The sequence below is a fragment of the Quercus robur genome, chromosome 5 (assembly GCF_932294415.1).
Source record: "Quercus robur chromosome 5, dhQueRobu3.1, whole genome shotgun sequence".
Lineage (NCBI taxonomy): Eukaryota > Viridiplantae > Streptophyta > Magnoliopsida > Fagales > Fagaceae > Quercus > Quercus robur.
This window is the reverse complement of record NC_065538.1, coordinates 12,514,677-12,542,447: the sequence shown is the minus strand read 5'-3', so window position 1 is coordinate 12,542,447 and position 27,771 is coordinate 12,514,677. Positions and strand designations below refer to the sequence as shown.

General features: G+C 36.1%; 1 long non-coding RNA gene, 1 other non-coding gene and 1 pseudogene across 2 annotated transcripts; 2 read left to right on the top strand and 1 right to left on the bottom strand.

The window, feature by feature from the left end:
• The first annotated feature begins 2,690 nt into the window (after positions 1-2,690).
• LOC126729012 (uncharacterized) lies at positions 2,691-5,241 on the top strand. The gene is made up of 2 exons (XR_007656457.1): positions 2,691-2,803; positions 4,950-5,241. It is a non-coding gene; the product is annotated as an uncharacterized LOC126729012 (long non-coding RNA).
• Positions 5,242-13,408: 8,167 nt separating this feature from the next.
• LOC126732004 (small nucleolar RNA R71) lies at positions 13,409-13,515 on the bottom strand. Its single transcript, XR_007659196.1, has one exon. It is a non-coding gene; the product is annotated as a small nucleolar RNA R71 (small nucleolar RNA).
• Positions 13,516-15,428: 1,913 nt separating this feature from the next.
• On the top strand, positions 15,429-27,254 carry LOC126727814 (uncharacterized; annotated as a pseudogene).
• The last annotated feature ends 517 nt before the right edge of the window (positions 27,255-27,771 follow it).

Below are 27,771 nucleotides of genomic sequence, written 5' to 3'. Positions count from 1 at the left end.
GGCTCAAACAGGCCTTACAGTTAGGTTCTAGGAATTCACTTTACGACTAGGGTGGCGCCAACGATGGTAAGAAGGGAGCACAACAATGGAGTACCAAAGTTTCGGGTAGACATGGACAAGAAACATATAAATATATATCTATATATATATATATATATATAGATATATATATATATATATATATATATATAGATGGGTTCAAGTTACACCTGATGGAACTCTAAAAAAGTTACACATTTTTTAATTAGGTTAGCTAATATGGAAAACAATTAATTTTAAAGATGACATTGATTATAGTGATTTTCTAACAAATCTATGGTTTAAAAAACGTGTAATTTTTGTAGAGTTACACCAGGTATAACTTAAATTCATCTCATATATATATATATATATATATATACGGTCATTCTACCGTACCTCTAAAAAAAGGGGGGTACAGTACCCATCTATATCTGAACCATTAACTTGGTGTTGTTATCATCTTAGCCGTTAATTTAATTTTAGTAGAAACCGGTTACTGGCAAAGCAAGTCAACGTATATAAACTAAAAAAAAAAAAAATTCTGATGGTCTCTCTCAGTTTTTGTTCTTTGATTTTTCTTCCTCTCTCATGTTCTTCACTTCCTCTGGTGTTCTCTGGTAAAGGTTTCTTTCCTTCTTTCTTAAAAAAAAAAAAAAAAAAAAAAAAAAAAAAAAATGAAGGTTTCTTTAAAGGATCATAATCGTTTTGATATTGTTAAAGGTAAGTATCAAAACGATAAAACCCTATTTTTACTGCTATTTTTTTGTTTCCCTTTTTTCTTTATTAGTTTCTTGTGGGTATTGTGTATGGGGTGGGTGGGTGGGGGAGAGTCCTCAATCTTCTTCTGGGCTGTTTGGATGGCATGGGATTTCGTTTAGGATTTGGATTTGGATTTGGGTGGGTAACTTAAAAAGAGAAGAATTTGTATTTGACCCAAATCCATCCTGGAATTCAAGTTCCAAATCTATTGATTTCTGTTAGAGATATATATTAGACATATTAGCCCAATATAATAGGCCCAAGCCCATTCCTGCTTGTACTAATAGTCTAGGGTTTAGTCGCCTATATATACTCATGTTAGGGTTCATTGTAACACAGGAGGTTATTGTACTACACTCTTATACAATAAAGATGTAGCCCTTAAGGGATTCCTCCATGGATGTAGGCCGTCAAGGCTAAACCACGTAACTCTCGTGTTCTCAGTGTTCCTCTTCTATGCTTCCTCTTCCGCGTCCACTCTAGCATATTCAACATGGTATAACACATTGCGTTGCTAATACTTAACATGGTATCAGAGCCAAACTCCGTTCTTGGCATCAAACAAATATCTCTAGCAAAGAGCCAAACTCCGTTCTTGGCATCAAACAAATATCTCTAGCAAACAAAGAAGATTCTCATGTGCACATCGCCAACAGAAGTCACACATGCTTGTCTGCTGGATCTAGACTCCACGGCATCTCGCAGCCACCGTGGCGCAGTGCTGTGTCCAAGATCCACAAACTCAAGCAAACCCGTGACATCAATCTCAGATCTGCGCAAATCCAAGCCTCGCCTGACGAAACCAACACCACAGACTTGTTCCAAGATCTCTCCTGACCAAAACCCAGAAATCCGGTCACCCAAATCCTTGCCACGCGCCTCCACGCGCCGCAGAAGCCTCCGGAAAATTCCCACGCGCCGTCTCAGATTAATTACTTCAGATCGTCTTATTGGCCACACGCGCCGTCCAATCGGCCATGTCGACCACCGATCTACCTACGGAAGAAATATCGTCTTCAACGGCCGCTGCACGCGCCTCCATGCGCCACCTGGGTTCTGGCTTCTCCTCCACGCGCCGATTAACGCTATCACGTGCATTCCACGCGCCGGAAAACTATTGCTGATGTCACCTGACGTCATCGGATGACGTCATCACTCCACGTCAGCAACCACGCAAGCACGTCCACGTCAGCCCTAGTCCACGTCAGCGACACGTCATCAGCCACGTCAGCAGTGTCGTCTCGTCAGCACCACGTCACCTAGCTGACCGTTGACCGGACCGACCCGACCCGGACCACCCGGATCTGACCCGTGAGCACTTTGACTGTTGACTTTGACTCTGGACCAGTTGACTTTGACTTTTTGCGTTGACCTTTGACCAAAAGTCAAAATTTCCAAAAGGGCCTATCTTGCTCAGTTTTTCGCGTAGATTCCGATTTTGGCCTCCGTTTCTTCATTTGAAGCTTCGAAATTGGACAATTGGCACATTTTTCATTGTGGTTTCTTCAAAGGCATTCTACAAGGCATCTTCAAGTGATCTTCTCATGCTTATCCAACCTCAAGTCTTCATCAAGCTTCTGCCTTGAGTTTGAGGGAGGGTGTTAGAGATATATATTAGACATATTAGCCCAATATAATAGGCCCAAGCCCATTCCTGCTTGTACTAATAGTCTAGGGTTTAGTCGCCTATATATACTCATGTTAGGGTTCATTGTAACACAGGAGGTTATTGTACTACACTCTTATACAATAAAGATGTAGCCCTTAAGGGATTCCTCCATGGATGTAGGCCGTCAAGGCTAAACCACGTAACTCTCGTGTTCTCAGTGTTCCTCTTCTATGCTTCCTCTTCCGCGTCCACTCTAGCATATTCAACATGGTATAACACATTGCGTTGCTAATACTTAACAATTTCAAATCCCTCACTAACCGTGGAATTTGGGAAATCCTCCCACAACGCTCGCGTCTTCACTGCCTCAAGCTGCGACAACAATGTTAAAGCCGCAACCACCATGGTGTTCAGGTTTGTCTCTCTTAGCCTATCTAAGTTTGTTCTGGGTTTGTCTTTACTTCTGTTTTTGTTTGTATTTGAGTTGTGTGGGTTTCGTTTGGATTTTTCTATATGGGTCTGTATCTACTGGTAAGCATGAGTTGGTTTAGTTTTGTTAAGAAATTGTTGGAGATATTTTTTTAGAGTTCCGAGTTGGTCTAATTGAAATGCAAAGAATTGTTTGATGAAATGCCTCTATGAGCTATGTATTTTAACGCATGATAACTTTTTGGTTGACAGTGGTGATAACTTTTTAACTAGTTTAACATAAGTTGTTTGCTTTGTGTATAGCTACATTGATTTCAAAGTTTGTCCGGTTGGTAGATTTGTATCAATGCCTAGTCTGTGATGAAAGACTAGGCATAACCTTTTTTTTTTTTTTTTTTTTTTTTAATTTCTAATAAGCATTTTGATGGCTTTGCTTAACCCTAGAATAGCTTTGAAATATATTTGTAATGTTGAGTAGATAACATCAATTCATCTCAATCCAACATTAAGGAATAGCTTGTGTTGATTGCTGTGTGTAGATAATATGAATTCATCTCAATCCAACATCCTCTTTTTCTCTTCTTAGTAGTTCTTTCATAGTTTTTCTCCCTTATATTAATCGCAATGTATGGGATGCTTATGCCAAGGTATGGTCCCAAATTATGACTTTTTTTCCCCCTTAAATTATGATGGGGTATTCTTTGCATTTGCAATTTTGGAACTGGTTGGTCTGTTTTTTGGGTTATGTTATACTACCTGGGTAGGTTTTATTTTCCTCTTGTTATACTGTTAAGGGAGTGCCATTGGCCATTGCACTGGGGCATTGAATTTTTCTGATTATATTTTTACATACTATGGTAATATCCGAGAATTTAAGATTCAGTTGCTTTGTTTGCTGGGTTTCACAATTTGTTTATTTGCTTTGATGTGTACTATTATGATTGTAGGGGTTGTAAAGGCAGTCAAAAACATTGTAACTGTAAAATTTAAAATACAAAATTTTGTTACTGATGTGTTAGTCTAAGTTTTTATGAAACTGAATTTCTGTGGATTCCTTGCCTGACTAACAATGTTGAAAATGCAAGTTCTACAAAAAGTAGATTTCAAATGTAAATAATTTAAGTGGGTTTCTCAAAAAAAAAAAAAAAGTGGTTACAATGTGCTGGCCTTTTAGTTTGAAAATTATAGGGTATGTTTGGAAGGCCTAACAACTATTTGCAAAGTGCAAACAAGTTCTGAACTATTATAATTTTATGTTAAATTGTGGTCTTTTGTGAGAACAATATTTATTGAGATTTGCTATTATAAATTATTAGATTTCAATAGTTTTGTTTCAATTGTGCTAACTCACTGCTTGTCTTTTTTTTTTCTTTTTTTTTCTTTTTTTTTAAATAGAAAATTTCAAAAGCTTGTGCTTATAAAAAAAAAAGTTATTGACAATTGGGAGGTCATTAAGATCTTGTTTGGACCTTTTGTTCCTTTTACCTGTTGTTTTGGCCTTAACTTACACAGTACTATTGTTTTGTGTAAAGGATTAAATTCTAAATGTTGTATTTTAATATATTCACATCTTGCAGCTTCTTGTCAATTCTCTTGTAGTTGAATATTGCTAGTAGCTTCTGCTTTGATGTAATTGGCTTTGTAATTGGGCAGCCTTTTATTTCCATAAAATCCAATAATTTCTCAAGGGAAAAAAAAAGAAAAAGAATTTGTTGTTTTTCATTTCTGCATATGCATTTGGTTCATAGTCATGATGCAAGGATCCATTGTGAGCCTATCTTATTAATTTTTGGATGTATCAGTTTGAAGAAATATCACCTTCTGACGATATAATCTATGCCTTCAACAATTTGAGTCCTGTTAACTATACTTTTGGACTATATATTTTATTGAGCCAATTTAATTATATAACAGTACAAATCATACTTATATATATAAATATATATATATATAAATAAATAAATATATATATATATATATATAAATAAACAATAGTTCAAAAATTATTATACTTTGGGTTCTTTCTTAAGTCAAATAAGAGGAACTAAGTGTGGTTAAACTTAGTTTACTTGCTTAAGTATGTGTTTTTATTTTTAATTTGTGCCCTTATTCCTATTGTCATGTTTATCAGATACACATACACCTCTACTATGTCATGGGTGTTGGCAATGACAAGCATGGGAATTATCATGGCTTCGGGTTATTAAAGTGCCATGAATATCTTAGCATCAACCATCAGAAGTGTGTTGTACTTGTAGATTTGAGAATTGTAACTCTTTTTTAGGGATTGAATACCTTAATTTGTATGTTTTGATTTCGTCAGATTGATGTGTAAATATGTAAATGTAGCAAAACATGTTGTACCTTTGGTTCTTTAATTAATTTCTAACACATGATTACATTGATCAATATAATACAAATAATGTTACTATTCAATGTAATACATATATAATTTGTCCTCTCCATTGATAGTGATTACAATGGATGCAATTTGTAGATAAATGCTAATTGATATACCTAGACTAATCTCATGGATGCTATGATGATATGCAAGTTCTGATCAGGTGTGTGAGTGACGATATGTTAATTTGCATCATTTGCATCTTTTAGAGGGATTGGTATTGTTTAAGGGTATTTCATGATTTAATAAATAAATAAAATCATCATAATGTGGAAAATTGTTAGACCCCGAAAGTGACGTGACAAAGTATTATAAGGTCAACTAATAATCAAACGTCTTTAATTTTTTTAGATTACTAATCACTAATTGTGTGATGCACTGAATGTGATGCATTCAATAGTTAGTGATTAAATATTTTCAATGTTATAGTTAGTTAAAAAAGAATGAAATTCAATATTTAGTTCAAAAATGTTATTAAAACTAAAATGTAGAAAGTTTAAGAAAAGTAATAATTGGGAAAATTATTTTATTGATCTTAAATCTAAATCCAAATTTAGGTATCCAAACAACGGAATTTCAAATCCTTCATTGTACAAAATGGCCCAATTAAGGAATTTAAAAATTAATGGATTTTGTAAGTTCCATAGTCCTTTTGTATCGGATTTTACAACGAATTTGTAAAGGTGGGAACTTTAGTCCAAATAAACCAAGCATAGATGGGAATTTTAACTAGTGAGATAAATTATACAACGTTGGTAATTTTATCAAGTTTGATCCTCAGGTAAGCTTTTGAGGACAAAGTTCATATTTCTTATCTGTGTATACTTCGGGCATTAAAGACAGGCTTGTTTCTACCAAATTTTCTCATCCACATTAATGAGGGAGGTTATAGCTTAAATAGGGTTTCTTAATACATCCTAACCTTCCACGTGTAGGGTAGTTAGGCAGACTAATTAGATATTTCTATACATCTGGCTTGCCGAAAGGTAATAGTGATCTTGCTAGCTAGAGAATCATTGTTCAGGGGTCTTATCCTCATTAATGTGGCCATAGCAGCAGGTAAAGGGCATTTAATGCGATGATGAGGTGTGCTGGAGTAGGGAGCTCCCCCCTTATGTCAACTTTTTCTCCTCCTATCTCGATGTCCTGCTTTCTCTTTAAATTTTCGAAGTAGATATTGTTTGACCCCATGACTTTTTCCCCTTCTTGGGTCTCAAGGCCAGATATTGTCCTTTCAGTGCTCCCTTTACACACTTCGGCGATCCTTTTCCTCTATTCATTCTCTTTGGAAACTACCTCCCTACAAATTTCAAATCAAGGCTTTTTAAATCTATTAGTTTTAAAATTAATGGGTTTCAAATCAAGCAAATAGAGTGGTTGTATAACATTTTTATTGTCATTTTGGTCTTGCAAATAGAGGTTTCAGGGGGTATTTTGATCAATTTTAGGATTTATGGTAATTTCAGTCATTTTTTAAGTTTCAAGGTCATGTAGTCATTTTTTTGTCGTAGGGGTATTTTGGTCATTTTCATGGTTTCATTATTATTTTGGCCATTTTTTTTAGGTTTTATGGTAATTTAGGTCTTTTTATTTTTTTTAGTTTCAGGGCCATTTGGTCAATTTTTGTTATTTGGTTTTAAGGGTATTTTGGTCATTTTTTAGGTTTCGTGCTTATTTTGGTCATTTTTTTTGGTAATTTTGGTCTTTTTTTTTTTTTTTTTTTTTTAAATTTAGGGTATTCTAGTCCTTTTTAGGTTATATGGCCATTTGGTCAATTCACTATCACTATCCATGAAATTATACTAAATACAAAGCAAAATAATATAACAAATTGGTTCAATAGTATCTCCTAAATTGAATAAGAATAGGTACATGGGATCATTTAGCTCAATTACAGTTTGTTACGTTCAATATCTTTACATACAAAATATCTAAATAGAAACAATATAAAAAAAAAAAAAAAATACTCATTAGTTCAGGGGTCTTTTGGTCATTCTTAGGTTTCAGGGGTATTACGGTCAGTTTTTAGGTTCTAAAGATATTTTGATCATTTAGGTTCTAAGGGAATTTTGATAATTTTAGAGGGAATTGGGGGAATTCTGGTCATTTTTCAGGTTATGAGGGAATTTTGGTCCTTTTTAAGGTTTTCGGGGTTATTTCGGTCATTTTTAGGTACTATGGTTATTTCAGTCATTTTTAAGTTTCTAAGGGTATTTTAAGATATTCTCTAGGTATAGGGGGCATTACGACCATTTTCTCTTCTAAGGGTATTTTGGTCATATTTTAGGTTTCATGGTTATTTTAGTCATTTTTTAGGTTTTATGGTAATTTTAGTCATTTTTTAAGTTTCAAGGTCATGTGGTCATTTTCTTTCCTAAGAGTATTTTGGTCATTTTTTAGGTTTCATCGTTATTTTGGTCATTTTTAAAGTTTCAGGGTCATTCAATCAATTTTTTATTTGTTCTAATGATATTTTGGTTATTTTTTAGGTTTTGTGGTTATTTCGGTTATTTTTTAGGTTTTATGGTAATTTTTGTCATTTTTTTTTAAGTTTTAGGGTGATTTGGTCATTTTTTAGGTTCTAAAGGTATTGTGGTCATTCTTAGGTTTCAAAGGTATTATGGTAATCGGTGAGGAAAAAAAAAAAAAAAAAGAACTATTGAATGTGACAAAAGTACGCTCACATTTGAAGTTGGTACTGCCCATTGTGACAATGGAATCATTAGATCTGAGAAAAAAAAACAAGGGTACAACCAAATGTGACAAAAGTATAGTCAAGAATGATGTTAGTACTGCTTAATGTGACAAGTACAAATAAACAATGTATTAGCATGTGTTAGTGTAAAATACACAAGTGTGTTGAGTAAAATTACCTAGTCATAAAACATGAATTTTGACATATACTTGTCATTGCCCCCTATATGTATTTTTAAACCATTTCAATGTGGGATTTCCATCTTCATCAATAATTTTTTGCTACAAACATATACATAATAAGTAAAAAAGTGACTTCAGTGGTGGGTCCAAATGTAAAAGTACGGTCAGATGTGATATTGGTATTACCCAATATGATGATGAAATTGTCAAATGTGAGGAAAAAAAAAAAGAACCACTAAAAGTGACAAAAGTACTATAAAATGTGATGTTGATATTTCCGAATGTGACAATGGAACCATCAAATGTGACAAAAAAAAATAAATAAATAAAGGAATCACAAAATATGACAAAGAACAATCACATGTGATATTGGAACTGCACAATGTAAGGATGGGACTGTTAAATGTGAGAAAAAAAAAAATAAAAGAATCGCTGAATGTGACAAAAGTACAATCACATGTGATGTTGTAACTGCATAATGCGAGGATGGAACCGTCAAATGTGAGAAAAAAAAACCACCAAATGTAACAAAAGTACTGTCAAATGTGATGTTGTAACTGCACAATGCGAGGATGGAACCGTCAAATGTGAGAAAAAATAAGGGAACCACCAAATGTGACAAAAGAACTGTCACATGTGATGTTAAAACTGTACAATGTGAGGATGAAATTGTCAAATGTGAGAAAAAAATAAGGGAACCACCAAATGTGACAAAAGTACTGTTAAATGTGATGTTGGAACTACATAATGTGAGGATGGAACAATCAAATGTGAGAAAAAATAAGGAAACCACCAAATGTGATAAAAAAAACTGTCACATGTGATGTTAGAACTGCACAATGTGAAGTTGTAACCATCAAATGTAAGAAAAAAAAAATAAGGAAACCACCAAATGTGACAAAAGAACTATCATATGTGATGTTGGAACTGCACAATATGAGGATGGAACTGTCAAATGTGAGAAAAAAGAGAGTAAGGGAACCACCAAATGTGAGAAAAGAACTGTCACATGTGATGTTGGAACTGTACAATGTGAGGATGGAACCGCCAAATGTGAGAAAAAAATAAGGGAACCACCCAATGTGCGAAAAAAACTGTCGTATATGATGTGATGTTGGAACTGCACAATGTGAGGATGGAACCGTCAAGTGTGAGAAAAAAGTAAGGGAACCACCCAATATGAGAAAAAAACTGTCATATGTGATGTTGGAATCGTACAATGTGAGGATGGAACTGTTAAATGTGAGAAAAAAAAGTAAGGGAACCACTAAATGTGAAAAAAGAACTGTCACATGTGAGAAAAAAGTAAGGGAAGTATCAAATGTGACAAAAGAATTGTCACATGTGATGTTGGAACTGCACAATGTAAGGATGAAACCGTCAAATGTGAGAAAAAAGTCACCTAGTGTAGCAGGTTACCTACTAATGGGTACCGTACCCCTTTTTTTTGGGGGGTACCATAGAATTACTCATATATATATATATATATAATTAGGTTTGTTTTATATATCATTTTATTCAACCACGTGAGTTTGACATTTACTAGAATTTAATATTTGGGACAAATAATGTCAGTTTCTTTCCATCTTTAATTTTTTTTAACATTTTGCAATTTTTAATAAAGGACAATGATATTCATTATTAAATTATTTTTTTAAAAACCAATAGTTATACAATTTTTTAATTTATAAATAATTGAATGTTAAGCTGGACATCATATTCTATCCTCAAATCAAGGAAAAATGGCTAAATATCCTTTATTTTTTGAAGTGTGTAGCAAAACACTCATCTTTCCAAAGTATCAAGTAAAATGACCATGTTTTTGAAATTTGATTTTAACAAAATTGAGTTTCAGGTGTAATTCAACATTAGCAATGTCAAGTTCTATGTATATTTTGCCAGTTATATATATATATATATATATATATTTTTTTTTTAAATACACATAGAACTCTATTTTGAGGATATTGAGTTTTACACAACTCAGTTTTATTAAAATTGAGTTCCAAAGCAGAGGCATTTTGCTAGATACTTTAGAAAGTGAGGTATTTTACTACATACTTTAAAACTAAAAAAAATTTAGCCATTCCTCCCCCTCAAGGTTTTTAGACCCGGACCTTTCATTGAATTCTAAAAGGGAGAGGTTCAAGGTTTTTAAGGTTGAATCGAGGTCGAATCGGTGTCAAACCGTGATGACGTCATAATTAATTCAATAATTAATTAAAGCCTAAATATAGATATTAAATTTATGAAACTAGCAAAATTGACTAATATATCTATATATGTGAGGGAAATTTAATGATTTTCAAGCATATATTTAATAATTAAATAAGAAAGTTAATAAAATAAAATAATAACCATGAAAACATTAAAATTTATGATTAATTTTTGAAGTAAAGTTGAATATCTTTGAAGGATTTTAATTATAATTTTTTTTTATTCATTGTAAGAGATGGATAATTTAATTAAGTAGAATAAAATTGTGTTAAGTTGTTTTTATAATAAATAAATAAATAAATTGCTAAGGGGTTGGACCGTAAATACAAATTTATTGTTCTATTCATATGCTATAACCAAATAGATGCATAAGAATAATTATTACTTATTTCATTACAATTTTTTGTATTCCTTGTAATGCTCATTCTAATATTTTGAGTTTCCACTTTCTAGTTTCTTGTGGTAAAAAGCCCACAACTTTACATTCCACCGTATTTTTCAGGTAATGACTATCTGTCATGAGTTGAACTCATTGCCTTATGGCTATTTTGTACTAAGATAAGTAATTAATTATCCAATCCCCAAGAAACATGATAATAAAGTATAAAAGGTTGGATTTTTTTTCTTTTTTTTTTGAAGTCTCCAAGAATATTACAGCCATTTATTTGCAGCTTCATCGGACATCAGAACATGGATCTAACAAAGTTGATAACCACATTCCAAATATAGTTTCAGCAGCAATCTACTTATCCCTTAACGTTCTATTTCTCAACATCAAATTATTGTAAGCTGCACGGGAGAATATTAATCTTCAGATGATGGATTGCAAAAGATTCCTTCAAAGGACTATGCCATCCAAAAAATTGTATCTTACCAACAATAGGGATGACAAGCAATATTGCACATTTCATAGAAGAAAACTATAAAGAGTTTGATAAGCCAAAAACGTATTGACCCCTTGTGATAAATTAACCAATTAATTTAGCCAAGTGAAATTAATTAGATTCAATTACATGCAATGAGTGTGGTAGCACAAACAAATCACCAATTAAACTAAGTATGCAGCGGAAAATAAATTTGACACAGTGATTTGTTTACGAAAGGGGAAAACCAACACGGCAAAAACCCTACCAGGTGATTTTCAAGTCACCACTCTCGAAATTCCACTATTAACACAACAAGCGGTTACAAGTAAAGGAATCTCAGTACCTTATACCAACCTACAGTTGAACCCTTATCCCAATACCCAATTGGACTTGTTCCGTAGTGACAATTTCTCCTTTCGATGCACGGCTCCCAAGTACATGACTAACCAATTGCGCAGATCCCAGTACGTGACTTCAATCACCAATTAGAAAAGGTTATTGGCTGCAAAGTTCTTTAGTTCATTCCAACGATGAAGATCAAGAAGATGCTTGGTCATAAAACCCTATGGTGCACAAACACAACAACTTCTTCAAGAACGATGAACTAGGGCAAACTCTGTCTCTGGTCACAATTTGCTTGAACAAACTTTGCTCAATACTTGTGCGACTTGTGAACACTTTGACGACCCTTAAAATAATCCTTTTATATGTCTAGGGTTGTGAGAAAAGAAAGCCCAAACACATAAAACTGGATTAGAGTCAAAACAGAACTAGAATTCTGTTTTTCATAAATCTCGACAGATACCTGTCTGTTGAGATGCTGTCGAGCAGCTGTCGAGCCACGGGGCTAAAATAGCTTCTTAAACTCGATGGATAGCTAGCTGTCGAGCTTTAATGAACAACACTTCTTCAGCTTGAATCTTGGACAGACTTGCATTTCTTCAACACTTAATCTTGAAACACAGTTTCTTGAAGTATTAAACACATTCTAAATCTACTCAAATACAAGTAAAGTACGTTTTGTCAAAGGATTAGCCAATTACATAAAATAATGACATATGTTCCTAACAAGTGAATCACATATGTCCTAACAGAGTTTATTATTTTTCTTCAAAAAAATTGAAAATGTTTTTTTTTTTGGTGCATTTTGAGTTAACACAGCATGATTGGGTTTAGGAGTGGGGTAATTTAGTCTCACTAGCGTGCCATATGTCCATAATTTTAAAATTAGGTGGTTTGGTCCAAATTAGATACCATGTTAGCATTCCGTTAATCCACATAGGAGATGAACTGATGTACTTAGACTGAAGGACCTAAAGTAGAACATTTTGCAAAGTTTAGGAATGAAAAACAATTTTATAGAAGTTTAAGAATGAAAAATGAACTTTTAATAGAGCTTAAGGACCCAAAAAAAAAAAATTTGACATTGCCATTGTATGTTTTTGGCGCAGCAAGTTTTAGGCACTGTTGCCGAGGAATTAGGCAATTAGAGAAGCATTCCACTTCGTTTGGAGAGGTTTTCGGCATTAAATTTCTTCACATATTTGGTAATATCTCTCCAACTCTTTTCTTTTTAAGAAGTTTAGTTTTCCCATAGAGTTTTTCTTTTATTTTTACTTCTTTTTATTGTTACAGGTATTTGTTTTCTTTTCTTTTCTATTTCTTTTTCCTTCTTGCTTTACTTTTGCATGCGTGTTTGGTGTCATGATAGTGATAATCGCTTGGTTAGAATTGAGTCTAATAATTCGTTTAGCAATTTATCTGATTTTTCACACATTCTGATACACTTGATATCATGCGGACTTAGAAAGTAATCATGGTGATGAGAATAATTTAAATAATGAAGACTTCTGTGATCACCAACCTATTAGAACTCTCAGGGATTATTTTCAACCTAGTAGGAATAGTGCACCATCATGCATCATTTTTCCAACTAGTGCAAATAGTTTTAATTTTAAGTCTGGTATGATTTCATTACTTCCTAAATTTTATGGCTTAGATTCTGAAAGTCCTTACCTACACTTTAAGGAATTTGAGGAGGTATATTCTACCCTCTATGACCAATCATGTAATAAAGAGACCATTACGTTGAAGTTGTTTCCTTCTTCTCTTAAAGACAAGGCAAAAATTTGGCTTAGTTCTTTGAGACCTACGTCAACTGGTACTTGGCAAGAGATGCAAATGCAAATTGAGTTTTTAAAGAAAATTTTCCCAATTCATAGGGCTAATGCACTTAAAAGACAAATAATGATTTTTTCACAAAAAGATAATGAGACATTTTATCAATTTTGGGAAAGATTTAAAGATTTTCTTAATGCTTATCCACGTCATGGCTATGAAACTTGGTGTATAATTAGTTTTTCTATGAAAGTTTAACTCCAAAGATGTGCCAATTTGTAGAGATGATGTGCAATGGAGAGTTTTGATTATTTTGATCTCTTAGCTGAGAATGCCCAATCTTGGGATACCACTAATACCTCAAATAGGTCTAGAGCATCCATCAACCCCTCTGGGGGTGGTAAGTACCAACTTAGGGAAGATGATGACCTTAGTGCTAGGGTAACTAGTCTAACTAGGAAGCTTGAAGCCATGGAAATAAGGAAAGTCAATGGAGTCAATACTATGCCTAAAATTGATGAGGATTGTAGAATTTGTGAGACCATGGAACACCCTTCCAATGAATGTCTTACAATTCTAGCTTTTAAAGAGGGGTTGCATGATCAAGAAAATGCTATGAACATGGTGAAAAAATCATTCCCTTCCCCCTATTCAGAGAGATACAATTCAAGGTGGAGGAATTACCCAAATTTTAGTTGGAAAAATGATAATGTGGTTGCACCTCCTACACATGGTTCTTCAAATTTTGTTCCCTATAATCCCCCTCCAGAGAAGAGCCTTGAGGACACTTTGCAACAATTTATGCAAACTCAATCCACCATTAATAATTAGAACTCTCAAGCCATAAATGACATTAGGAGTACTCTCACTAAGTTGACCACATCCATGAGCACAATAGAAAAGGGTAAGTTTCCATCTCAACCACAACCAAATCCCCAAGGTCAATTTTGTGTTGATGATTTTAGTTCCTCTAAAAATAAAGTGAGTCAAGTTATGTTAGGACATATATGGAACTTGTTAGAGACATATGTTATGTAAATTGGCTAATCCTTTGACAAAACGCACTTTACATGTAATTGGGTAGATCTAGGATGGGTTTAGTACTTCAAGGAACAAGAGTACAAGTTTAGTATTGAAGCCATGCAAATCTGTCTAAGAAACAAGTGAAGAAGTGTTGTTCATTAAAGCTCGACAGATAGCTCGATAAATGATATCTATCGAGGTTTAATGTTGATGCTTAACCGCAGCTCGACAGAAGCTGTATCTATCGAGAATTACAAAATTCAGATTCCTAGATCTGACTCCACGCATATCCATGTGTATTTGTGTAGGGTTTTTTTTTTCTCAGAACCTTATACATATATAAGGATTATTTTAAGGGCTGTCAAAGGTGATGCAACTTGATGCAAAGTCATTGTGCATGCAAATTGTGACTCAAGACAGAATTTGCCCTAATTTATCATATTCTCTCTAGAAGCTACTGCGTCTTTGCGCCAAGGGTTTTGTGACCAAGGAGCTTCCTAATCTTCATTGTTAGATGAACTAAAGAACTTTGCAGCCAACATCTTCCTCAAGTTAGTGTGCTAGTCATGTACTAGGATCTGTGCATCATTGGTTAGTCACGTACTAGGATTCGTGCATCGAAAGGAGAGATTGCCGCTACATTACAAGTCCAATTGGGTACTGGGTAAGGGTTCAACTGTAGGTTGGTATTAGGTACTAGATTCCTTTTACTTGTAACCACTTGTTTTGATAATAGTGGATTCTTGGGAGTGGTGACCTTAAATTCACCCAGTGGGGTTTTGCCTTGGTGGTTTTCCCCATTCGTAAACAAATCACATTTGTCAAATTTATTTTTTGCTGCATTTAACTTAGTTGGTGATTTGTTTGTGCTACCATGCTTATTGCATGTAATTGAATCTAATTAATTTCACTTGGCTAATTAATTGATTAAGTTACCAAAAGGGTCAATACATTCTTGGCCTATCAAGTTAAATCTGTAAAAACTCTTTGTAGTGGAAAAATCATTAAAAAAGATATTCCTAAAAGCAATACACAAGATGAATCTTCCAAAATAAAGAATAGTGATGAGGTCCTTGAGCCTAAATCTAATGAAATTGAAAGGTGTCCTATGCCTGCTCCCTTTCCCCAAAGGTTGATTCCACCTCAAAAAATGAATCAAAATTTTGAAATCCTTGAAATGCTTAAGCAAGTTGAAGTGCACATTCCTCTTTTGGATGCCATAAAGCAAATTCCATCATATGCTAAAATTTTGAAAGATTTGTGTACTGTTAATCATAAGCTTAATGTACATAAGAAGGCATTTTTGACTGAATAAGTTAGTGCAATCATTCAAAACAATAGACCTCCTAAGTTCAAAGATCCAGGTTGTCCCACTATTTCATGTGTGATTGGTAATTTAAAGATAGGGAAAGCTTTGCTTGATCTTGGGGCAAGTGTGAATCTTTTGCCATATTCAGTGTATGAGCAATTAGGTTTAAGCGAGTTAAAACCCACTTCCATAATTTTACAATTTGTCAATCAATCTGTGATTATTCCAAAGGGTGTTGTTGAGGATGTTTTGGTTCAAGTAGACAAATTTTATTTTCCTATTGACTTTATTATTTTGGACATGCATCCTGTTTCTAATGCTTATTCTCAAATATATGTGATTTTAGGATGCCCATTTCTTGCAACTTCTAATGCATTGATACATTGTAGAAATGGAATCTTAAAATTATCTTTTGGGAATATGACCCTTGAGCTTAATATTTTAATACTTGTAAGCAACCTAGGTGATAGGCCAAGAATGTATTGACCCCTTTGGTAACTTAATCAATTAATTTAGCCAAGTGAAATTAATTAGATTCAATTACATGCAATAACGTGGTAGTACAAACAAATCACCAATAATACTAAATGCAACAGAAAATAAATTTGACACAGGTGATTGGTTTACAAATGGGGAAAATCACTAAGGCAAAACCCCACCGGGTGAATTTAAGGTTACCATTTTTAAGAATTCACTATTATCAAAACAAGCGATTACAAGTAAAAGGAATTCCAGTACCTAATACCAACCTACAATTGAACCCTTCCCCTAATACCCAATTGGACTTGTAATATAGTGACAATCTCTCCTTTCAATGCACAGCTCCTAGTACGTAACTAACAAACCGATGCACGGATCCAAGTACGTGACTAACACACCAACTCGAGGAAGATGTTGGCTGCAAAGCTCTTCAATTCATCCAACGATGAATATCAAGAAGTTCCTTGGTTATAAAACCCTTAGCGCAAAGGCGCAGCAGCTTCTATAAGGAATATGATGAATTAGGGTAAACTCTATCTCCAATCACAATTTGCATGCTCAATCAAATTGCATTGAGTTGCATCACTTTGCATCCCATTTGACAGCCCTTAAAATAATCCTTATATATGTCTAGGGTTATAAGAAAAAAAAAACCTTACACAAATACACATGGATATGCGTGAAATCAGATTTGGAAATCTGAATTTCGTAATTCTTGATAGATATAGCTTCTGTCGAGCTATTGTGTAGCATTAGCATTAAACCCAATAGATATCATCTGTTGAGTTTTAATGAACAACACTTTTTCACTTGTTTCTTGGACAGATTTTCATGGCTTCAATACTAAACTTGAATTCTTGTTCTTTGAAGTACTAAACCCATCCTAGATCTACTCAATTATAAGTAAAGTGCATTTTGTCAAAGGATTAGCCAATTTACATAACATATGTTTCTAACAAGTCTCACATATGTCCTAACACTAGGGTTGAAGAGGATGTGCATGAAGTTGACTTAATTGAAACACTTGTTCAAGAACAATTCAACAAAACATGTTTTTCAGATCCATTAGAAGCTTGTCTAGTCAATTCATGTGATTTTAATTTTGATGAAAATTCTGAAATTGCCTACATTCACCGTCTTTTGGAATCTGCACAGGAATTGGAAGTGAGCAATTGGAAATTGAAATATGAGGATCTGCCACCTTGTGAGATAAAGTTGTCATCTAGTGAGCAAGTACCAAAATTGGAGTTGAAGCCCTTGCCTGTTGAGCTCAAGTATGCTTTTCTAGGAACCGATGAGACTTTTCCTGTGGTTATATCTTCTAAATTTGACTCTTTGCAAGAAGGTAAGTTATTAAATGCTTTAAGAAAACATAAGAGTGCCATAGGATGGAACATAGCAAACATTAAAGGAATTAGCCCATTGGTTTGTACTCACAGGATTTATTTAGGGGACAATGCTAAACCATCTAGGGAGATGCAACGTAGGTTGAACCCTACAATGAAAGAGGTAGTTAGGACTGAAGTGCTCAAATTGTTAGACATGGGTATCATATACCCCATCGTAGATAGTAAATGGGTAAGTCCTATTCAAGTGGTGCCTAAGAAATCCGGAATAACTATGGTAAAAAATGAGAATAATGAGTTAATTCTAACTCGTGTCACCGGCATGTGTATTGATTATAGAAAATTGACTGTAGTCACTAGGAAAGATCACTTCCCTTTACCTTTCTTGGATCAAGTTTTAGAGAGAGTAGCGGGTCATGGGTACTATTGCTTTTTAGATGGGTATTCTAGGTACTATCAAATTGAAATTGCACTTGAAGATCAAGAGAAAACCACATTTACTTGTCCTTTTGGTACTTTTGCATTTAGGAGGATGCAATTTGGTTTATGTAATGCACCTGCCACTTTTCAAAGATGCATGCTAAGTATTTATAGTGACATGGTAGAGCATTATTTTAGAGGTTTTCATGAATGATTTTTCTGTGTTTGGTGACTCTTTTGATGAATGCCTTTCTAATTTGCAAAAAGTCTTAACTAGGTGTGAAGAAAGAGTTTACTATTAAATTGCGAAAAGTGTCATTTCATGGTCACAAAAGGGATTGTATTAGGCCACATTGTTTCTTCAAAAGGCATAGAGGTGGATAAAGCAAAATTTGAGTTGATTGCTAATTTGCCTACACCTAAGACTGTTAAAGATGTGAGATCATTCCTAGGACATGTTGGATTTTATAGGAGGTTCATAAAAGACTTTAGTTTCATATCTAGACCTATGTGTAACCTCCTAACAAATGACACTCCATTTGAACGGACCCAAGCTTGCCAAGAAGCTTTTGATAAGTTAAAAGGCATGCTTACCACTACACCTATCATGCAACCACCAAGTTGGACTTTACCTTTTGAAATTATGTGTGATGCAAGTGATTATGCGATTGGAGCAATGTTGGGGCAAAGAAAGGATAAAAAATCTCTTGTAATTTATTATGCAAGTAAGACTTTGAATGAAGTTCAAATGAATTATTCTACAATTGAAAAAGAGTTACTTGTTGTGGTATTTTCCTTAGATAATTTCCATTCATATATTCTTGGCTCTCTTGTTGTTTTTTTCACTAACCATGCAACTTTAAAATATCTTCTTTCAAAGAAGGATGCAAAGCCAAGGTTGATTAGACCGATTCTTCTACTACAAGAATTTAATATCACCATCAAAGATAAAAAGGAAGTAGAAAATGTGGTGGCAAACCATCCGTCGCACCTCACTTTTAATGAATCCATGGATGTGAAAGTTCAAAAACGTGTACAAAAAACACTTTTGAACGTTTAGACCCCCAAAAACCAACTTAATCAACACAAGCAATATGTTAAACAACTAGTGTGCGAAAACTTAACATATGCTATAATATGGAATAGGTTAAACAACTATCTAAGCCATAACAAAATAAACCACAGCAGATAAAGTAAAGGCAGAGATAGAGAGGAAGGAAGATGCAAACACAGAGATAACACCAGATGTGTTATCGAAGAGGAAACCGAAGACCTCGGCGAAAAACCTCTCCGCCGCCCTCCAAGCGGTAATCAATCCACTAGAAAATACAGTTGGGATACAAGGACAGCAATAGACCCTCCAAGCCTAATCTACCCAATGCACCTAAGCCCTCCAAGCTTCTTGCTCCAACGAGGTTGCGCCGAACCTTTTTCTTTTCTAGCTTTCCGGATTCCGCTACTACACCGTAGCATCAACCAATGAAGATTGGCTCCTTCCTAACTGCTTCCCAGAACTCCAAACGTCTGTCTCACAGAGATGATAATGGTGAGAACCAGGTTTGGTATAATGCCTCTCAAGGATTTGACAATGGAGAGGAAGAGAGTGAGGGAATTTGATGAGACTCTAAGGTAGAGATTGTGGGTGAAACAATCTGTTTTTTCTTTAGGGTTTCTCTCTCAAAATTCTCTCTGGAAGCTCTCTTTCAATCGTGGGTTAAAAGGGTATTTATACTGGAGTGAAGAGGAATGCGAAACGTCAGGTTTTTCCAAAACAGGGGTGGCTCGCGGCTTGACCTCGCGGCTTGACCAAGTCGCGAGATCCAGTCGCGAGTTAACCGTATGGCCAGTTGTCCTGTTTTGTCCTGTAGTGCTCCAGCTAGCATGACTGTTCATCTTCCAGCATGCTTGGCACGTGTGCATCTTCTGGCGGGTTGAAGCCGCGAGTCCACCCGCGAGTCCCAGCCGCGACACTCTGTTTTCTTGCACACTCTTGAGCAAACTTCACTCTATCTCACTCACTACCCTTACAACAATCCCACCTAAATACAGGGTTACTAAATGCTGAATTACAAGCAAATTTGGCACGAAATAAAGCCAATTAGATGGTTGAATAAATTCAACCTTACAATCTCCTCCTTTGGCTATTCCGTGACAAAACCCTAAAACAGACTCTAGACTTAACATGTGAGTTGGGAACAGTTGATCAAAACTCACTCACACCTAACTCTAGAAGCTGTGATGCACTTGAATCATATGAACATAAACTCCTGAAACACAACAATACACCATGATCATTGTAAGCAGAAAATTATAAATGCATATGAAACAGGCAATATGAGATCAAGCAAAAATGGAGTTAATAAACAAACCATGGCTTGATCAACCAAGTGAACACCACAAGGTAGTGATCACAGTGCTCATTCACACTTGGAATGAACACAAGGACATACAAGTTAACAAGCACAAGGCAAGACACTTGTATGCTCAACACTCAACCAATGCATAGCACACAAGGCATATGCATCTAGGAACAATCCTACAAGGGCACAAGAGTGACAGTACATAAACCAAAATGCAGAACATTTAGATTAAGTACTGATTTCAACATAGCATAAAGGCTGCACTTAAGCATGGTACATACCATAAAGCCTACAAACTATGCATAAAACATAAACCCTAAAAGCTTACAAAAGCATATGGGTACAAACCAACAAATACCTGAATAACATCATCAAACATATATTAAAGTTTAAACCATGAGTATATGAAAAGAGTTAGAAACAGCTATACACCAAAACACAGTGTATCAAAACCATAAAAACAACACATTACTCCCCCTCAACTAATTACTCCCCCTTAAGAGCTGCTTTTCTGCTTCTCAATCATCAATGAACTTTCTCCCCCTTTTTGACATGGAATGGACAAAGGGTCACTTGTCATGCTGAGTTGTGAAGCTGTCAAGTGTAGCAGCCAAGACATCAATCTGGTCTTGCATGGCTCTCATCCTGTCAGAGTGCTCAGTTTGGACTGCCCTGATCCCATCAAGCCTTTCCAGAATGATCTGGAAAGCATCTGGAGGTGTGTCTGCAGAGGTTGAAGCTCTGTGTCTTTTGCCACTTCTCCTAGGTGTTGAAGTTGATGCAAGTCCAGCTGCTTCTGCTTCAGTCTCCATTGGAGCAGCCTCTCCTTCATCACCTTCATCTTCTTCTCCTGGAAGCCTAACACTTATCCTTTTGCAGGTAAGCTTGTTGATTGCAGAGGGTGTAGACATGGGACTGATGTCTTGAGGGATAGGAACTCCTTTACTCCTAAAAATCCTCATTAGCAAACTTGGAAAGATCAATTTAGGCCTAGAGGTTGTTCTAGTCTCATCCACAATGGTGTCATAAATGTGGGAACTTATGTCTATGAAGTTCTTTTCCTTGAGATCCATCAGAAAGACTTCTCTAGCACAGTTGATTGTAGTCAATTTCCTAATGGGATAGAGGTTAAACATCATGATTATGGTAAGGCACCTCATGTCCACTGGAAAGGCAGTGGTATTCAAACATTTCCCTTCTCTCTGCCCACCTATCCTTTGTTGAATTGTTTCAATAGACACACTCCTATCCTTGTAATTGATAAATTCTTCATCATCTAATCCTTCAAGCCCTAATGCATCATCTATAACATGAGCATCCAAGACAAATTCTTTACCCCTCACCCAGCAACTCAATTCATTATCCTTTATCACAGCATTTGAGTAAAATTCCCTAATTAAGGGTTCACACACAACAGGGAAACCACCCAAAAGCTTTTCCCATCCTCTTCCTTCAAAACAACTGGGAATAAAATTTTGCCTTAAGTCCTCCAAATCCACAAATCTCTCTTGAATGATTCCTGCATTCAAGAAGTTATCCTTGTATCTCTCAAAGTGGTGAACAGACCTAAACAATCTAGAATCCATCTTTAATCTCTTGTCAGCCTTCTTTGCAGTAGATTTCTTCTTCTGAGGTGAGGGAGCCATCTGTGAACAATCAGAAAAGGCCACAACAACATATAGCAATATATGTGCAGAACCAGTCAGGACCATGTAGTAAACAGAGAGAGATATCAACCAAACAAATGAACTTCAAAAACTTAAACAGCAAGCTAGTTAGTTCAATCATATGGATAAACCAAGCCTAGGATAGGAAACACATGAACAACATGGTGAAACTATCCTGAAGGCAGATAAATGACATTGAGGCAGGTAATGGAAAAATGATATGACACTCAAACAATATATTGATCCAAACAGAAGCTACCCACAGATAGACACACTAGAACATGCAAATCTAGCACAGTAAAACACACAACCTCAGAACGAACCAATAGAAATTACTCAACATCTCAAAGATCAGATTGAAAAAAAAGAAACACTTAGCTAAGCACAAGATGAAGAGCAATGAGCATATGACAATCATTTAACACAAACTATACCAACAGCATCCACAAGCTAAGCAAGAACAAGGAGCAGAGACCGAAAGACAAACCCATTTCAAAAACACAATCATATGCGAAAAATCAAGGGTAAAAGCACAGAATCAAGTAGAAAAGAGTGAAAATCAGAAAACCCATACCTGTAACTTGACGATTTTGAGCTGCAAGAGTGCAACACAAGAGATTGGAAAAGGGAGCACGGAGTGTTTGGGAGGGAGAGAGTTTAGAAAGAAGATGAACAGTCACAAAAATCCGAGGGAAAAACTGAAAAAGTTTAAAAACTGCTCCTGTTTCTGCAAAACACGCGATTTTCGCGACTGGATTAAGTCGCCACACAGTCGCCAGATCAAGCCGCCAAAGCACTCAAGAACAAAATTTTGAAAAATTTTTCTAAGTGTTTTTCGCGACTGGAAGGTATACCCGCGAGTTAGTCGCGAGCTGAGCCGCGAAAATCTCTGAGTGATCCTCGCGACTGGACCTTCCACTCGCCAACAAGTCGCCAAACATGACCAGCGAAGATGCGACTGAGGCTCGCGACTTGACAAACCCGCGACTGAGCCGCCAAAACAGGGCAAAACTGTATTTTTGAAATTTTCAAATTTTTCCAACAAAATACTTTCCAAAAACACCTAAAACACTCAAAAATCTTTTTGTGCTTGAATTAACAAAGATTGAGCATGTGAAAACACATTTTATCAAGTACAATCACACAAATGAATATGGCATTTATCGAACATAAACTTGTGTGTTGTGTGTGGATATCAACAATGAAATAGTCCTTTGTCTAATGTGAAGCTTCAATGATCAATTCAACCAAGGCATACACAATTAGCACTAGATCATGTGACCAATCTCAATTATAGAAATATGAATATATGACCTCCCACATAACTTGATAACATAACTTGGAGCTTTTCATTTTACTCCACTTTCAGCCATAACATTTGATCTTTTGAGGCAATCATCTCTCATTGTGAGAGGAATATGTAACATTTCTCTTTGAAGAACAGGCCTTTGGCCTTTTTGAATGAAATTTCACTTTTAAAATAAGGTCGCTTACCCTTTTTCCTAGTCAAATACTAGAATGTGCGACAGGCTTTTGCAGCTCAATATCTCTTTTCATTTGGAGATTTACATTTGGTGAGCTCTTTTTAGCAAAAAAAAAATAAAAAGTGGGAAGAGATATAGACACAAGTCTATGCATGTTTCAAGATCAACATAACCATTCACTAATCATTCATGACAAGTTTGAAGATCTATTTACAACAATCACATAGATTTCAAGATTTTTCCCATAGTGATATGAGTGCATGAAAACAAGCAATGCTCGAAAATGCACAAAGCCATTAGCACAAACGTACAAGGCAAAACAAGTTTTAAGACAAAACTCAACACAGTCAATCAAGCTTTTTGATTTTCAAATTTTTTATGTAATTTTTGGATTTTTGACTCAAGAAACAAAAAGATTGATAAAACACAATTAAGAAAAATACACAAGAAGAATAATCAAACAACCAAGAATCAAAAACAGCAGGCATACCACACAGACATAGTCACAAAGCATAGGAAGAATTAATGCATGGACATGTTGTAATGCTTATGCATGAGTACCCCTTTTCACCCACACGTCACTTGCGTTTGGGGTGATTTCCTTAAAGGATTGGGTACGGGAGTTAGGGCTTTCAAACCTTCGTGAGAAGTTTTCCAAGCAGTTGGTGAATGCACCAATCATCTTCATCACGTTCATCATTCCGGGATCTTCATGATGCTCTCTGGGTTGATCACCTGCCCAAGTTCTCCTGTCAATTCTTGGTCCTCCTGACCTTTGAGGAGTTGCACTGTTCTTTGCTCTCAGCTTTTGGCAATTTGGTCGAGTGTGCCCTAGAAGTCCGCAATAATGGCACACATACATTCCTCTAGGACCTCTTTGTGGTCGTGGACGTGACTTGGCACGAGACTCAGACCTGCCCACATACTGATTACGATGATTCAGCATCCGTTGGTCCACCACATTCTTCTTCTCCTCCACCTCGAGCTTCACACCAGTAGGGTCAGCTACAACTGGATCTTTGGCTTTGACAAACTTCACTTCTTTGGTGACATTTCCAGTTGAACTACTTCCTCCGGTATATCCCAGTCCGGATTTGTCTGAAAAGCTCTTTTGAGAAGATATAACATCGTCTAGCTTCTTGGTGGTGACCCTCTCTATTTTTGCATTTGCTTGAACAACCTCATTCTCAAGAAATCTTACTTTAGTGTAAGCTTCGGACAGCTCACCATTCAGAGTTTCAATCTCGCATTTGGCCTCCCTATACCGGATTAGGAGACTTTTGTAGTCCTCCTCAGCCTTCTTCATCTTTCTCTCAGCAGCCTTGGCTACCCTTGTGTATTCACCCGACTTCTCCAAGAGTGAGTTATAATTCTCTTGAAGAGTTGCTGTGCTTTCTTCTCCTTCAGCTTCTGACTCTTCAACAATTCCTAGTGATTCATCATCACTATGTTCTCCAAGGTCTTGAACAAGCAAATTCAATTCATCCGAAGACTCAACATGAGCAATAGTCATGAAAGCTGAATAGTTCCCTTCTCCATCACAGCTCTCTTCAGATTCTGATTCGGACGAGTCTGAATCACTCAAGGTCGTGGCATACACCTTGCCTTTCGATTTCAAATAATTAGGACATTCCTTCTTGAAGTGTCCATGCCCGTTGCATTCAAAACAAGTGACACCTTGTGTGGATTGGGATTCTTTTCCATCTTTCTTTTTGAAATCCCTCTTCTCCCTTCCAGAATTTTGGAATTTTCTCTTATCATCAAAATTTCCATTGTTTTTGAATTTCAAAAACTTTCTGAAATTTTTAACAAGATAGGCTACATCTTTGTCCACCATATCTTCTCCTGATGAGCCTTGATCTTCCACCTTCTCATTAATGGTCTTTAGAGCAAGGGATTTGCTCTTCCGTTGATTTGGCAGCGACATCTCATAGGTCTGCAGAGAACCAACCAGCTCCTGTACTCTGATGTCGTCAAGATCCTTGCTCTCTTCAATGGCTGTCACTTTAGCACGGAAGCTTTCCGGCAATGATCGAAGGATCTTCCTTACAATCTTTGAGTCCTCCATCTTCTCCCCCAAGTTAAACTTACTGACAACCACTTCATTTAACTTCCCATAGAAAGAGTCGAAAGACTCATCCTCACTCATCTTGAGCTCCTCAAACCGAGTGGTCAGCATTTGTAACTTGGTATCTTTCACTTTCTTCGTGCCTTCATAAGTTGTTTCCAGAATCTCCCATGCATCTTTGGCAATGGTAATGTGAGAAATCCTGTGAAATTCATCTGGAGACACACCACAGAAAATAGCATTTAGTGCTTTACTGTTAGCATTAGATGCAACAAGTGCTGCCTTATCCCATGTGGATTTGGCTGCCTCAGGTTTGGTCCAACCAATCTCAACAGCATCCCACACGGATTCATCAATAGAGCATAAAAAAGCTCTCATACGAACCTTCCAAAGCGCATAATTACTTCCATCAAAATATGGAGGTGCATTAAGGGATTGAGACCTATCCATCTCAAAAAGGGAGTCAAGGATCACACAATGGTAATGAAACCAAACAGCTGTGTACCCGCTCTGATACCAATTGAAAGTTCAAAAACGTGTACAAAAAACACTTTTGAACGTTTAGACCCCCAAAAACCAACTTAATCAACACAAGCAATATGTTAAACAACTAGTGTGCGGAAACTTAACATATGCTATAATATGGAATAGGTTAAACAACTATCTAAGCCATAACAAAATAAACCACAGCAGATAAAGTAAAGGCAGAGATAGAGAGGAAGGAAGATGCAAACACAGAGATAACACCAGATGTGTTATCGAAGAGGAAACCGAAGACCTCGGCGAAAAACCTCTCCGCCGCCCTCCAAGCGGTAATCAATCCACTAGAAAATACAGTTGGGATACAAGGACAGCAATAGACCCTCCAAGCCTAATCTACCCAATGCACCTAAGCCCTCCAAGCTTCTTGCTCCAACGAGGTTGCGCCGAACCTTTTTCTTTTCTAGCTTTCCGGATTCCGCTACTACACCGTAGCATCAACCAATGAAGATTGGCTCCTTCCTAACTGCTTCCCAGAACTCCAAACGTCTGTCTCACAGAGATGATAATGGTGAGAACCAGGTTTGGTATAATGCCTCTCAAGGATTTGACAATGGAGAGGAAGAGAGTGAGGGAATTTGATGAGACTCTAAGGTAGAGATTGTGGGTTACAATATGGTTTTTCTTTAGGGTTTCTCTCTCAAAATTCTCTATGGAAGCTCTCTTTCAATCGTGGGTTAAAAGGGTATTTATACTGGAGTGAAGAGGAATGCGAAACGTCAGGTTTTTCCAAAACAGGGGTGGCTCGCGGCTTGACCTCGCGGCTTGACCAAGTCGCGAGATCCAGTCGCGAGTTAACCGTATGGCCAGTTGTCCTGTTTTGTCCTGTAGTGCTCCAGCTAGCATGACTGTTCATCTTCCAGCATGCTTGGCACGTGTGCATCTTCTGGCGGGTTGAAGCCGCGAGTCCACCCGCGAGTCCCAGCCGCGACACTCTATTTTCTTGCACACTCTTGAGCAAACTTCACTCTATCTCACTCACTACCCTTACAACAATCCCACCTAAATACAGGGTTACTAAATGCTGAATTACAAGCAAATTTGGCACGGAATAAAGCCAATTAGATGGTTGAATAAATTCAACCTTACAGGATGCATTGCCATTAGGGATTCATTCCCTGATAAAAAATTGTTTCCATCTCTTCTTTGCCTTGGTATGCTTATATTGTCAATTTTCTTGTCACAGACCAAACACCATCTCATTGGAGTGCTCAAGATAAGAAACGCTTCATGATTGAGGTTCGCAACTTTTTCAATTAGTGATGGGGGCTTGCACTTTTGCAACCGAACTTTTGAGGCATTAATGAGAAAATATTTCATAACACACAAGGTTGCCTTCCCATATCACCCACAAACAAGTGGAGAAGTTGAGCTTGCCGATAGGGAGATTAAACAAATTTTCGAAAAGACGGTTAACCCAAATTGTAAAGATTGGTTTTTGAGGTTGAATGATGCACTTTGGTCGTACCGCATTGCCTATAAAAATATTCTTGATATGTCTCTCTATAGAATTGTTTATGGTAAAACTTGTCACTTGCATGTGGAATTGGAACATTAATCATATTGGGCAATAAAGATGTTTAACTTTAACTTAGACAAGGCTAGTTCATTGAGAAATTTGTAATTGAATGAGTTGGGAGAAATTTGGCATGATGCATATGAGAATTCTAGGATTTCTTAATAAAGAATGAAGGTTTTTCATGACAAACAAATTTTAAGGAAATCTTTTGAACCATCTCAAAAAGTTCCTTTTGTGTAGTTCTAGGTTACATTTGTT